This window comes from Onychostruthus taczanowskii, unplaced genomic scaffold (genome assembly GCF_017590055.1).
Source record: "Onychostruthus taczanowskii isolate IOZ18803 unplaced genomic scaffold, ASM1759005v1 scaffold85, whole genome shotgun sequence".
Lineage (NCBI taxonomy): Eukaryota > Metazoa > Chordata > Aves > Passeriformes > Passeridae > Onychostruthus > Onychostruthus taczanowskii.
This window is the reverse complement of record NW_024506443.1, coordinates 838,046-853,566: the sequence shown is the minus strand read 5'-3', so window position 1 is coordinate 853,566 and position 15,521 is coordinate 838,046.

Genomic DNA, 15,521 nt, shown 5'->3' with positions numbered 1-15,521 from the left:
TGACTGGTGTTTGCTCATGAACACTGGGCAGTCGGCTTTTTATGACACAGTTAGACTAATATAAGCAGTATCTTCTCAGAGGAATTCCAGGCTAAACCAAGTAAGGCTTGCTATAGGAAAGTATTTTTTCACATACTGGGTTGACTGCAGATAAGTTATCCAGAAAATGGACCCATCTAACTTGTCAGATCTTCCCAAGTTTGTAAGTTTCTCTTTTTTTTTTCCTTTTTTTTTTTTTTTTAGGGAAGCTGTTAAAAAAAATTGATCTTGCAGATTAATGTATTAAAAATAATGGATGAAAGAAACATATTTTCTAGAGTAAACCCCTGAGTAATTTCTTTTTAAAGAGCTAGACACATCTTGCCACATTTACTTCATTATTAAATAAGAGTTTCAGTACTGCTTCCTCATTTTTTCCTGTGGTGAACACAATTGCACAAAAATTTCTCATAGACTAACTACAAAAATTGGTTTTGTAGTGGTTAATTTGAGTCTGCAAGGTTTCATAGATCTTGCTGGCAGTTTATGTTTGACAACAGGAATTAAATGACAACGTTAAAAGTCTCATAAGCAAGTCCACTCCAGTTATACATAGAATACTAATATGTATACAAATATACATTTAAAATGTGAGACAAAATATAACACTGAATACTTCTAATTCTTCATGTTACCTAGTTCATGGACCTCTATAAATGTTAAGAAAGGACTAAAAACATGTTGGTTTTATTCATACTCTGTCCCCTTAATAAGAGTCTGGAAATTTTTATACTGATTAAAGACTTTGTCAGGCAGGATTTTTGGTTCTGATTCTAATCTGCCCTATCTCCTTTTGTTTTTGTTTTAGGGAAGTCACTTTGATCTTCTGCTGTTGCTCCTTCCAATATTTTGACAATATTTCTGCTTACTGTAGAGAGAAAGAGAATCCCAATGAGCTGGTTTGTCAGAAGAGAAAACATGCTATATGCATGAAATTGATGACTTCTAGGATCCATCTTCAGGGTTATGTTCTCTAGTTATCCTTCATATTGATCATATTTGAAAATAGAGGTTTAAGTATGTTGAATTGCTTATAGCATTATTGGGAAATAGAAATATATTGGGTTTGTATCTACTTGAAAGATGTCATTGGCAATTCAGACACAAAACCAGTTCACAAAACCAGAAGATGTGAATATGTAGTATTAAATTCAGCATACATTGGACTGTGTTCACCAAAAATTTTGGCATATTTCCTGGCACAGATTTGACCCACTTCAAATAGCACTTGCCTTAGTATTTCCTGGACATAGTTTAGTTCTGAAGCTGTACTTGCCCAGTTTGCAATGCTTGGAAGCCTAGGGCACTTTGCTAGCATAGAAATAGGCTGGATCATGATGCTGCCTTCAGTGCCTGGGAATAGTTCAGAGCACTTTTAGTGCCCCCTTAGAGCTATTATGATAGATAAAGCTTTAAGATCTTGCCTGAATATTTCTTATTTCTGAGGATCTTCAAACTGAGATCAAAGAATTTTACTTAAAAATCAATATGTACACAAGATTAAGAAAAATAATTTAAAGTCCTCATAGCCTGCCAGATAATATTTACCTTTCATGTGAATTAAAATGAATGTATTTACTCCTAAGCATAGCATTTTCTTATGTCAAATATGGAAGAAACAAAAAGTAATTTGCTTACATATTTGAATGATCAAGAGTCAGTCAATCAACTTCCTTTGTAGTGTTCACAAATTTTTCTACTCAAGCATATGAATTTCATTGTGTGCGTGTCCAGCTATTATTTCAATTTAATCCTCATTTTTCATCCCTTTTTTTTTCTATTTTCAAGCAAAGAGAGATTGGAAATTCATTACTTTTTTCTAGAAGGTACTCCAGTGTGATTATAAAAAACAGGTGAATACTATTTGCTGCCAAAAACCTTGAACCTTTAGATCTCATATCTTAGAACTGTCTTTTTATGTCTACAACCCTCTATTTCTGTGTGCTCTTTATAAGTACAAACACTGACATTTTCCTTAATACAGTCACCATACACCAACTTTGTGCAAAATATGAAGTACGTTTTGGTGAGATGATTAAATACAGGTTAAAGATATCAAACAAACATATTTGAGTGACTTGCTTGAAGTCACCAAAGTAGTCAGCAGGAAGACTGGGTCTTCTCATTAAACTGAAAGAGTTTGTTATCTCTGTAATGAGCAAAACAGAATACTAGGTCTCTCTGCAGATAAACAGAAAGCAAAGATCACTTTCAAAACTTCAAAATCTTTTTTTTTTTTCTCTGTAATATGCCTGGAATAACATTCTTCATTTTATATAACACTGAGCTCTTTCAAATTTTCTTATTCAGTGGAGCATAGCTTTCATTACTATCCCACCCTTTCATCACTATCATCAGCTTTTTCTCTGAGTTTTAGATAATGTTTTTCAAAAAGAACTTACAAAATGAATACTTGTTTCATGAGCTTTTGATGCTGAAGGCTTAACTGTTCTTGGAAGCTCACTTATCTAACATTGTGTATTGTCATTGCTTGAAGTACCTCATAGACAGGCATGTAGAACTTGTGCCTATAAATTTACACCTATCTGAAATATTGTAAGAAGTTCGACAAGTGTCAGTCCATCATCTGTCTTTCTACTGTTTTTTTAAAGATGAAGTTCAAATAGAGTCAGTTTGCTGTTCAGTTATTCATAATTTAATCAATAATATGGTTCTTGCTTTAGGCTATGCAATAGCCCACTATAATAACTTGTTGTACCGACTGTGTATATTCTTATGTGCATGTATTGCATGTAGCTGTATGTGTTTGGGCTTTGTAATATCATAGTATAAATAATAAATATTTAAAGGACTGTCAGTGAGAGCCTTGAACTAAGGGTTTTAATACTGGAGAAAGGAATCCCAAGAAGGATTTAAAGAGACAGCAGTTACAGGACAAAGCTGATAGTGCCTTGTAAATTATGTGTAAAGTTTTATTAAAAGTGTATGTTCAGTGTCATATATTTTTCATGGTCCCACTTTGCCCTACACTGGTGCAGCCTCTTGTCAAGTGTTGCAGTGGTTGCAGTGCACTTTTGGTCAACACAATATAAGAAAGATATTAAAATATTAGGGAGAGTCCCAAGGAGGGAAACAAAGGTAGTGCAGGGGCTGGAGGGGAAGCTGTATGAGGAACAGCTGAGGTCACTTGAGCTGTTCAGCCTGGAGAAGAGGAGACTGAGGGGAGACCTCATTCCTCATGAGGAGAAGAGGAGGGGCAGACACTGATCTCTTCTCTGTGGTGACCAGTGACAGGATCCAAGGGAATGGCTTGAAGTTGTGTCAGGGGAGGTTTGGGTTGGGTATTAGGAAAAAAGTTCTTCCCCCAGAGGATTTGAACACTGGAACAGACTCCCCAGGGAAATGGTCATGCCACCAAGCCTGGTAGAGCTCAAGAAGTGTTTGGACAATACACTCAGGCACATGGCAAGACTCTTGGGGATGGTGCTGTGCAGGAGCAGCAGTTGGACTCAATGATCCTTGGGGATTTCTCCCAACTCAACATATTCTGTGATTCTGTGAAATTTAGAATCACATACAACTAGGATTCAATGAACAACTGGACAACTCAGCATAATAAAAAACACTGTTGTCTGAATTGCTGCAGGAGTTCACTATCATTCTCTTCCAATGACTTTTTAAATATTAAGCAGTTAACCTTTTACTGTATTGGTAGCAGCTGTTACTTATGGAAGACTTACAGTGCTTTTTTCTTATTCTGGGACCACATTTTTTCAGTACTGTTTTTTTCCTACTGGAATTGTGTTTCATGCATGTATCAGTTTAAATCTTGACGCACAATGAGCAGATGGGTCCTGAAAGTATTATTTCATTCTTTCTTTCAACCCTTTGCAAATATTTAGGGCCTATAATACAAGTGTCATCAGGTAAATGTGTCAATAAATGTGAAATCTATAAATGCAATAACCACATGTGCAGAATTTTAATAATCTTACCTGAATTTCCATGTTTAGAATATATACATGGAAGTAACCTAGAAATACAGAAAATATAGGTGTCTAATATAGGTTTCTACCTAAAAGTTATGTTATCTCTTTAGTATCAGTGGCGATTTGGTGTGGGATTCAGTTGTCTAAACATATGCACCTAAATTTAAGATATTGTATGGAATCCAGGGGGCCTACTTAGGGTTGGAAAATATGTCACAAGGTTTGTAATAGTCACATACATTTCTTGACATAAGGCTTAATTTCATTGTTACCCTTATGTGGGAAGCTAATGTCATGTGATATTCCCCTGGGGATCTTGCCTGGTCTTCAGTTGCTGCTCAGAAAAGACATAGATCTCCAATTGGTGCTCACGCTATGTACCAGGGTAATAGATCTACTAGAGGCCCAAGAGAAGATCTGTGCCAAGGCTGGTAGCTGGACATCAGGAGAAATCCCAAAAGGTGCAAGCCATCTCATTGATGGCAGCTAAGGTGACCCTGTTTTTTTAGACACCTAAATCAGTATGCCTAGAATCTGGAGCTGAATGACAGTCCAGAAACTGTGGATGCCACCAGTCAGATTTAGAGGGTCTGGCCTGAAAAACATGAATCAGTTGACATGAATCACTCTAGTGCAACTGACCAGGGGGTCAATGAAGGTGTCACCTAATATTCTCTATCATTATGCAAGAAGTCTACAGTATTAACTCAGCTGTATAAATGTGAATGATAGTTGTTCACATTTGACTAGATGAATACAACTCAGAACAGTTTATGTGGCGCTATTCATTCCATTCAGATGACAGTTCTGAAACTTCTATTTATTCCTTCTAGTATGTAATATCCCATGTAGCTTTGTAAGTTTAAACAATCTCTTGAAAGGTCAGATGTTGACTACTTTGATCCATTTCAACATTTATAAAAGGTGATATTTAACATGGCTTGCTGATAAAACAAACCTCATCATATTGCAAGAAATGCTTGCTGTATCAAGCTCTGAAACACTAGGATTTCTGAATAAAAGTGACTTAAAAAGGCCAGTTTTAAACATATATATGTGTATTCTTCCCTAAATTAAATATAGCTGATGGAATGTATTCTGTACACATAAGCCAGTGCTAAGGAAACAAACATACTTCCCACAACTAAGTGCACTTCTCAAAACAACTTCAGACACCTCTGTTCTGTAAGAAAAAAATCATGACAAAAAATGCAAAGAAAATAGAAGTTGCAGGGACATTTCTATCAAAGTGGAAAGAGTAATTTGGCAATCTACATTTCAGAGCTGGAGAAATCATCATAAAACAAATTTAGAAAGCAACATTCTGTTTTAAACTGTTGATCTTTATTCTTCAAATACAACATGAAACTCGTGAAATGTTAGGTAACAAAATATAACAGATTTTTTCACATTCATAGCTGTATTTTTTAAGTTGCAATTCTTACTTCAATAACCATCTCAAATGACACCAAATAAAAAAAAAAGAAGCAATATTTTATCGGAATGTATTTTTGTTCCCCATATTAAGTGTCTTTCTATTGTTAGGTACCTTATCTACATAATATCCGAATTGGTTTTTATCCTTCAAGTTTAATTGCATATATTTCTCTTTTCTGCAAAATGTTAAAGACATGAAAGAATCACTAATAGCATGAAATCCATTTCTGCCTCCTTATTGACGCTGTTCCTCTTTTGGCAGATTCTCAGTCGTGGCAGGTTTGTTCACCAGAATGCCTGTGTCTCTGTTGTGTATAGCTCTAGGTGCCCAGGTACTGGTAGCAGAGACCCTTCAGCAATGCCTCTGTGAGGAATGGCTGAGGCTGCCCTGTGCCAGACACGAGTGTTCCAGCTGGCTCCAACCAAACCACCTCAGGGCATGGCTGTGCCAGGTCGTGATGGTGGCACCACCAGGAAAACATAATTAAGAACGGGAAAAATGCTGCACAGGCAGCAAGGAATGAGTAAGGAAAAAAGAAAAACAAGAGGAACAAACCATTAGAAACCAAAGTGAAGGAGGTGATGTAGGTGTTCAACCATAAGCTCTTCTTCAGCTCCTGGAGAAGACAACACTGGAGCAGATATCTACACTTCAGCCTGTGTCCTACTCCATGATGCAAGAATTGGATACCTTCTGAGGTATAGGCAGCCCATGGAAGGAGCTATGCTGGTACAGGGGAAATGTTGGAGGAGAAAGAAATGTCAGTGAGAAGTTGTTATGGAATGAAAATAACCCCCACAGTTGATCTGTTTCTGGGTACATAGTAACAACCATAATGGACACCTAACATTTAAATTAAGAATATTTTGTTTGCAAAGGACAATGTTACAGTTATTAAAATGCACCTACGCATCTTATGAATTCTACAGAAATTGGAGTAGATAACAGAATATAGAGCTTGGAGAAATTTTTTTATAACTGCTTGTATGTGCAACTCTGGTTCTAGTTCTACATAACAATACAAATACCACAGAAAATAAATACTTCAGGAATAAATGATCATGAGCCTTTATCATCCAAATAAATGTGATATTCTGGATATTCTCTTGAAGACAAATGTTTGTTTTGTTAATGTACCTGATAACAGAAGATAACGATTTAACATCTCTTCCTACTTAATGGCAGATGTTTAAAATGTCATTTTCTACAGAATGTTTTTACTAAAAGTGTTTTCATTTAAACAGAAGTGTGACTAAATATTAGAGGGGACCTTTGAATTTTTTTTGCAGTCTTTTGTTGAATCTGCAGCTATATGAATGGTCCCATGTTTCCTGTGTGCTACTTTCAGAAGGTTGGCTGACACATTCTGTAAGACTTCTACAATCAAACAGAATTCACTTTTGCATATCACATTTTTGTTTTAGGTTTTTATCTGGGAGAAGTGACAATCAGAAAAAGTGAATGTGAGAAAGGTTTTAGAAAGTCCTAATTTTTCCATATTAATAAGTACATGGAACAGTTGCTTTTGTTTGTTTTATTTTTCAAAAAACAAACAAAAATAAACAAAAATAAGTAAATACTGCCATTATGTTTTGGGAAAAAGGCTTGTGGTAAACATCATGTTAAATTGGAATCAGAAATAAGCCTCAAAATATGCTCAAAAACCCCCTATTTCTACTAATCTTTTATATTTTGAAAGGTATTCTTCATGTATTATCATTATAAAATTACCATGTATTATCAGATAAAAACACTAGCAATTACTTCTGTGATTTGATTGTGGGAGGATGGATAGGATTTCTACTCTCACTTTCTCCAAATTTTTCAACCTCTGAAAAGGCACACAACAAAAAAATGAAGGTTGCTCTGAATGATTAAATTTCTGCCTGTTTCTGAATCAGAAGCATGAGGGGAAAAAAAGAAGCCTGTTTCATTCAGATTTGAACTAGAAATGTAATATGCAATGATAAATATATTTCTGCAGTCATTTAGAACATTAATTATAAACAATGGAGGGTTTGCCTTTCAGTAATTTCTGGACAAATTCCTGCACAATTTGGTATGAGAACAATGAAGACCATTCTTTGTTATGTGTTTAACTAAAGGACTTCCTCAGAATCAGTGATTCTACCACAGGGTCAAGTATGGATGGCTATTACACATTGTGTTAAATTTCAGTGAATGAGTTGGTATCTATAAAAGCAAAGCAAAGCAAACAAAAAATACTGCTACACAAGGAACAGACTCCCTCCCTCCAGCATTTGTTCACCACACTAACAAAGTGTTAACACAAAGCCACCTATTGCTGCTTACAATTGCCTTACTTACTACAGCTGGTGTTTGTAGTGATTGCAAAGATCCAACCCTGCAAGCAACCATTGTAGAGGAGTTAAATTATTTCAAATAATGGTATGTTTATTCTTTGGTAGAAATAGTTTTAAACCTCTAGGAAGGGAAAAAAATAAATGAACTTATATTGTTCATCTTGCCAAAGAAACATTAGAAACTGCGACAACACAAATGAAAATCCCTTTTAGATTGTTGAAGCAGCATAGCTCTAAGTGCTATCAGTACCCAGTCTCTTTTCTTGTTGAAATTGCAAAGTGAATGAATACAACTCAAAAATAAATGGCTGAGGCACCTGAATGTCAGCACTGAATGTTCAATTATTTCCTCGATTCCTCTGTAGATTTTTAATGGGATGCTGAACAAATTATTTCAATATAACTCTTCACAGGTGATCATTAACTGTGCATTTCTCATTCCCTGGTGCTTAAACTGAAAATCAAGGTTCCCACAAGCAAAACCACTATACATTTGAGATGCACTTTGAATGAGAAGTGTAATTGGAAAATATTGCAGTGTTATAATGCTGAGGCTCAGAAATAAACAGAAAACCTCAAACAAAAAATTCTATAGTAAATCAAGGGCTAGGCTAACAAGTATTTTCTTCATCACTCTATTTCAAAGTTTTCTCAATAGCATCAAGATTTCTCTAGGTATAATTTTGGTGGGTTGACTACTAGGTGCCCACAAAGGCTTTTCATCAATTGTCTTCCTCAACTGGACAGGAGGCAGAAAGTATGCCAAAAATATTGTGGATCAAGATAAGGACAGAGAGATTGCTTTCAAATTACTGTCATGGGCAACACAGACTCAAGTAGAGAAAATTAATTTCAGATTTCACCATCAAATTAAAGTAAGATAATAAGAAATAAGAACAAACCTAAAAAGCTGCATATTCCCCCTCCTTGTCTTCCTGAGTTCAGCTTTTGTGGTAAATTGTCAGATTTTCTATAGAGGGGCTTTAAGTTGGTGAATAATTTGAAGAATTGGTGAAGGCTGGTTGAAAAGAGCATGAGCTGTTCCTGTGACTTGAGCAAGGTCCTAACAATTGAAGAGTTTCTGGTGGAAACTGGAAGCACAAAGAAAAGCAACCACACATCTCTACCAGCCTTTGGGCTTATTCCTCTTTCACCCTGAAAAACAAGCCTTGTTATAAATCTGGTCATTTAATGAGTTAAAGGTGCATTGAAAGACTCTGACAAAGGTCAAACAGCTTTTGCTGCCACCTTCGTGGATGTAGGAGGACCAAAGAGCTTATTCCACCTCTTCAATCAGGTATAAATTCTGAGTGAAAGTACCTGAGACTCTCATTAAGTCCTATTTGTGTACTGACTTTCACGTCCCTCAGAATGCAAATCCAGAGGGATGAATGTGGTTTTATACATAAGACCACAATCCCCAAAACTCCTTCTATAACATGGGATTATTTCACCCCTTTGGGAAGGGACAAAAATCATAGTATAGAAGGGGAGTTGGGGCAAAAAGAGACAGAGGGAAAGTCTTCTGATTGCTCAGGATCAGTCAACAGGCTTTTTCTCTCCTCCTCCCTGAAAAGTCACTTTTAGGTGAGCTTTGTGCTTTCAACTGCCTTGGAGAAAACTTGGAAATCTATCATCTATCTATCTATCTATCTATCTATCTATCTATCTATCTATCACTATCTATCTATCATCTATCACCTCATTATTAGATCTGTATTACTATACATTCTGGCATGACACATATTTATACAATGTATTAGTGCATCTAGTGCATTTATGACCAGCAATGCTGAACCCGCCTTCCTGTTGCTTCTGTAAACTCTGCTATTTCTGAATATGAATTGTGTAAGTTCTTATTGAACACGGCCAGACCTGCAGTATAGAGCTGGTAAACTGCACTATTTTTGATCTGTGATTGTGCAATTTCTTATTGAACTCAACCAGGCTGACAGTGCTAAATTGCCTATAATCAGAAATTAAGGCACCCAGCCTCTCTGATCTCTGAGGACCAGCTGTAATGCAGACGGCTTTTTTCTCTCACAGATTTCTATCCTGTTAATGCAAAAACTTGACTCCCAAATTCTCTCCCTCTTCACATCACAGGATGCTCATGGGTGTTGTGAGCATTTTGCCAAAGTCTCTCTCTGCCAGTCTTTTCTCCTCATGTGCTTTCTCTGCTTCAGCATGGGTTCCCACCCATGGGAGATAGCCTTTCATTAAAGACATTCATTCTCCAATATGGGTCCCTCCAGCAGGCTGTAATTCTTCACAAATGGCTCTAGTTTGTGTCTTCTCTTATCCTTCACAGACTGCTCCAGCATGGGTCACCTGTGGATACGCATCTCCTACCAGAGAACCTCCTCCAGCATCGGCTTCCTTCATGGGCCACTGAAGGTTTCTGTCATGAACCTTATTCAGCAGAGGCTTTCCATGGGGTCACATCTTCTTTAAGGACACATCCAGAAAGAGAGTAACTACTACTCCATGGGCTGCAGGGGCACAGCTGCCTCATGATTTTCCTCACTGACTGCAGCTCCAGCACTTGGAGCACCTCCTACCTCTCCTTCACTGACCTTGTGTCTGAAGAGTTGTTGCGCTTACATTTTGTCACTCTTCTCTCCCAGCTGCTGCTGTGTAGCAGTATTTCCACCTTCTCAAAAACATCATCAAAAAGGTGCTATGAATGAGATTAATTCTGTCTAATACATATAATTTAAAGACAAATTCCTTTATATTTGTGAAGAACTTACCTCTAAGAAGCACCACATAAAAGCTTTCTGAAGTACCTATTTTGAAGTAATCTTCATATATTAAGAAAATTATTTGCCACATGTAGAAAAAGGTGAAGGAGGAATGTAGAAATCTTTCTATATGAAGTGAAGCAATTAAATACTTTCCCATTTATAAATACATAAAAAAACCCCTATTTATGGCTTAATTTTCCTTTGTTTTCTGTGTATTAGAGGCATATTTAAAGACACACTGTAACTCTTTTTAGGAAAGCTCAGCCTTACTCCTTCATCTGATGAAATTTTAGTGCACCAATCTTCAAGAAAATACTCTAAGTTTAGAAATACTATTAATTTTTTTTTCATTTCAGTTACAAGACCACTGTATTGTACTACAAGTCAAATGGAATGTCAAATCGTGTATTTTGTTTACTTTCTTTGTTCTTCTAATTAAAGCCTCAGTTAAGGAAGGCCAACAGTCAGTTTGGCATGAGTTGCACTTCAGTAATTTGTGCTTAAGAGAGCAGTTCTTGCTCTCTTACTCTCGTTGATTGGCGCTTTTTTCCTATGGTGCCTTTCAAACAACAGGGTTCTTTATGGATTAAAATTACATACAACAAGAAAAAAAAAAAGTTATTCAGTCAGTGAATTACTCACACTCTATGCCACTAAGCAAGTGGCAACACTAAATTATGCTTTTATGTCCAAAGTTGGAAACAGAAAATTGTTATATTGCTCCAGAAGCAAAACTGAAAAGAGTAGAATAACAGGTTCAGGGAACTGTAGAATATTTTGGGATAGAAGGGATCATTAAAAGTTCAAACATCCTGCTAAGAGGAAGCACATTTTTGATTAGATCAGGTTGCTCAGAACCCCATTCAGCCTAACTTTGACTGCCCCATCTATCACCATCACAGGCAAACTGTCCCAGTGTTTCAACACCCTCCCAGTAAAGAATTTCATCCCTATATCTTAATCTAACCTTTTTCGAGTTAAAACCATGATCTCTTGTCTTATCATTAGATACCCTTGCAACAAGTCCCTCTCAGCTCTTGCAGGTCCCTTTTAAGTACTGGAAGAGCACAATGAAATCTCCCAGAAGCCTTTTCTTTGGGCAAAGTATCTTCAACTCTCACAACTTATCTTCACAGGAGAGGTGTTTCAGCCCTCTGGTCATCATGACCTTCATCTGGACTTGCTCCAACATGTCCATGTCTTTTTCGTGCTGGGGGGCCCAGACCTGGACATATCACTCTAAGTAAGGTCTCACCAGAGATTCCTCCTAGAGTGATGGGTAGAGTAGAAGGGCAGAATCACCTTCCTTGATCTGCTGGCTGTGCTGCTCTAGATGTGAGTGCACATTGTTGGCTCATGTACACCCTCTCATCCACCAGAATCCCTAAGTCCTTCTCACCAGGGCTTCTTTCAACTTGTTCATTCTCCAGCTGTTATTAATACCAAGGGGCATAACTTTTCCTCTGGATGTATGAATCTCAAACCTCAGCTGCAGTGATTTCCCACTCATTTCTACTTCATGGTATGAAATATATATCAGTAGCATTTAAAAGTGCATTCCATGTAGTGTTTCTTTACACTCAGCAGTTCAATAAGATGTTGGAGGTCCCCAGTTCTATAATCAGAATTCCACACAATGAAAATTCCACACTACATCTAGCTTGTGACTTTAGATAGCCTTACCTGGATAATTTAAAATCATCCAACATGCCACTGGACTGTTGACTCTTTTTGACTACACATTGTAGGTAAGTACGAAAATAATCGCTGTCCATAGTACTTGTTCATTGCCAATCAATTTCTAAGCTTTCTTACCACTTTGTTGTGATGGTGGAAAAGAAAGCATGGCTCAGTTATAGAATTCAGTTTTTAGTGTTTCCTTACTAGCTGGTTCAGCCCTGACCAATACATTTCTGTGTAGTATTTTTAGAGTGTGTATGTCTATCATTTAGAAGCTCTTGCTGCTTATATGGATACTAAGTATGAGGGGAGGGGAAGTTTTAGTAGATTTATTTTTTTATTTTTCCCTAGGAGGGTGTTAATAAATGCATTTTGGGACAGAACAAAACAGCCAAGAGAAAATAGAACATGACAACAGGAAAAAAAAAAAAATCTGAAGTCCATGTAGTGACTGAAGTCAATATCGACATTAGAGCAAAGATATTCAATTTAACAGTGTTTGGCTGAAATTACCTCCATGAATTTGCTTGCTAAAATTATGGAATAACTATACAGATTTAAAATACTTGCTGAAATGTCAGCATAAAAAGAAAATTTGATTCATATGTAATAAGTTCTTCATGCTATTGTGGCAAACTTTCATATACATTATTTTCTTTCTAGTGTTCGTGTCACGCATATCACATTTTTTTTAGTTCTTCTCCTTTTAAATATACTGGGAAACTGAATGGATATTAGGAGGTACATTTTAAATTTAAAAATCCCCCCGAAAATGAAAGTAGAGTGTAAAACATTGGTTTATCCAGAATATAAAAACTGTCATATTTAATTGAGAAAGTGATCCATCTAGTCTAGTATCCAGTCACTGACTTTAGTATTAATTGTTGCAATATTAATTTATATATTAATTTGCAACAGGAAAATTTTCTTATAACTCCATAAGGTGGATTTATATCATGGCCATATTTTAAGCAAAATAATAATGTTTATAATTTTTATTGAATGCTCAGGAGACTAGATGTACCCCACCAACAACACTGAGTGCCAGCTCATGGGGTGGAGGAATTCTCCCCCAATACAACTGAAGAGAGAAAGGGGCTATACCTACAGGCATGCCACTTCACTCCTCCCAGCACAAAATTCAAGGTGCTGGTAAGGTATGATCACATCCCCAAATCCTGCAAACTTGTAGATGACTGACACTGTCAACCTTCAGGCAAAATCAGAGTAGAAGGGTGATTTCAGCACTGGAGCAATGGTTTACATATTCAGAATTGCTGATGAGGGAGTCTGTATAATTTTTATCTGTATTAGTACAAAATATTTTCTATATACATTACATAATTTGGATGGGTAACACATTAGTTGGAATAACATTTCAGTGATATAGTTTGTTCATTTTGTTCATTTTGCTGGTAATTAGATTTTGAGAGCATCAGCCATTTTTTGTGACATTCAGACTTTTAATCCCACTTCATGAACCTTGTTCTCACGGAGAGAATAGAAAAATTTTTTTTTTTTTAATACTTTTTCTTTCACTCTTATATGTTTTTATAGAAGCAGTCTTTATATATTTGCAACTAACTTATTCACTGCCTGACCTTCCTATTTAATAGGTTTGGGTTTTTTTTGGGGGGGAGGCAGGTTGGTTTTGGGTTTTTTTTCAGTTGCATTAAACTGAGAAGAATGACCTATTTAATACTACACTGTATCAGGGAGAGATTAGAAGGAAATTTCAGAGGACATTTCATTCTTTCCATCTGTGCCATGTTAAATAATATGAAAAACTGTAAAATTGTGCAATTCTTCTTTGCACTTGAATCATAGCTCTTATCATCTAAGGATTTTTGCCCTGAACAAACTGTACCACCAGAACGAGGGAATGTTTCCAGTTCACTTGCCATTGGTTCCTTCAGAATACTGGCAAGGGACCCAGTGCAGTAAGGAAACAGCTTTTCTAGCATATCATACCTCACATTTAAAGCACTGACTCAGCAAGAAGCACAGAGGGACATATCTCATCACCTCAGTTGAACTCGGTGTCTATTAAAATTGAGCTATGTTATGCTTAGTCATAGCATAAAGAAACTGTGGATTGCATTTTCCACATTCCCACAGGGTGTCTGAAATCTAATCCTCTTTCTTGCGTTGTGGCACCACAATCTGGTTGCAGATAGGCTAGGAGCACTTAGCCTATTGCTTTCTGCTACCACAGCACTTGCTCTTTGCAAGCTCTTTCTAAGCTCTGCTAGGGGCTATACACAATTTAGGACTTCTTTCTAACCACAGACCTTGTATCCACCACAGACCCTTAGTGACAGATCATTCCCAAGATAATGCCTTAAACTGCATGCAAGCTAACGTAAAAGAAAAGAGTGGAATGGATGCAGGGATCCAAACAGTGCTAATAAGTTGTCATATGAGCTATGAGGACACTATCCCACATATTTACATGTAGTAATTCCAGATAAAAGATAAAAATTCAAAATCTCCTGTGACTTGGTTATTTATCATTTCCATGTGTAGTTAATTCTGCTTCATTTTCTCACTATCTGGTACATACAAAACCAGCTCAGCTTGAATTTTACACTCAATTATTCTGAACACTTCATAAAAATACAGCACCCATTCTCCTGGAGTTTTTGGGGTGATAAATGTACTTTGCTGGCCCTTTGAAACTGCTATTGAAAATTCTGTTTGAGCACAGCCTTTCACATTTATCTTTGTCTGGAAATCTTCCCCTTGCTTCTGGTCAGTGCTGCAGACCATATTACTCAGTTTTCCTGCTCTTCTCATTTGGGGGAGAAATAAATTATGCTCTTCCCCTGAACAAAGGGAATCATCAACAAAGGTTACCTTGCTACATTTTTGTTCCTGGAATATGAACAGAGAGAAAAACAGATGTCAAGATACATAAGCAGCAGATTATTAGAAGAATCTAATCAGTTATTTCTCATATAAAAAATGTTCATATATATACAATTTGCAAAATCACATAGTACACACCTGTGTCATACTAGCTCTGCTTCTGCTTGGTAGAGATTTGCCATGAGGTTTTTTTTTTTTTTTTTAATTACAGTCAAATCATTATAGGATTTCACAGAATCACAGAACTGTTGAGACAGGAAGGTACCTCTGGAGCTCATCTTTCCTGATGCCCTTGCAGAAAATAGGGCCTAAGACCAGTGGGCTGGACCAGTAGACCTAAGACCAGTGTCCTCTCCAAACAGGTTTTGAATATCTACAAGGATGGAAAATATGCAGCCTTCTTGGGCAACCTGTGTTGGATCTCTGTCATAGTAAAAGTGTTTTCTGATGCTAAAAGTAATTTATGTTATTTCAG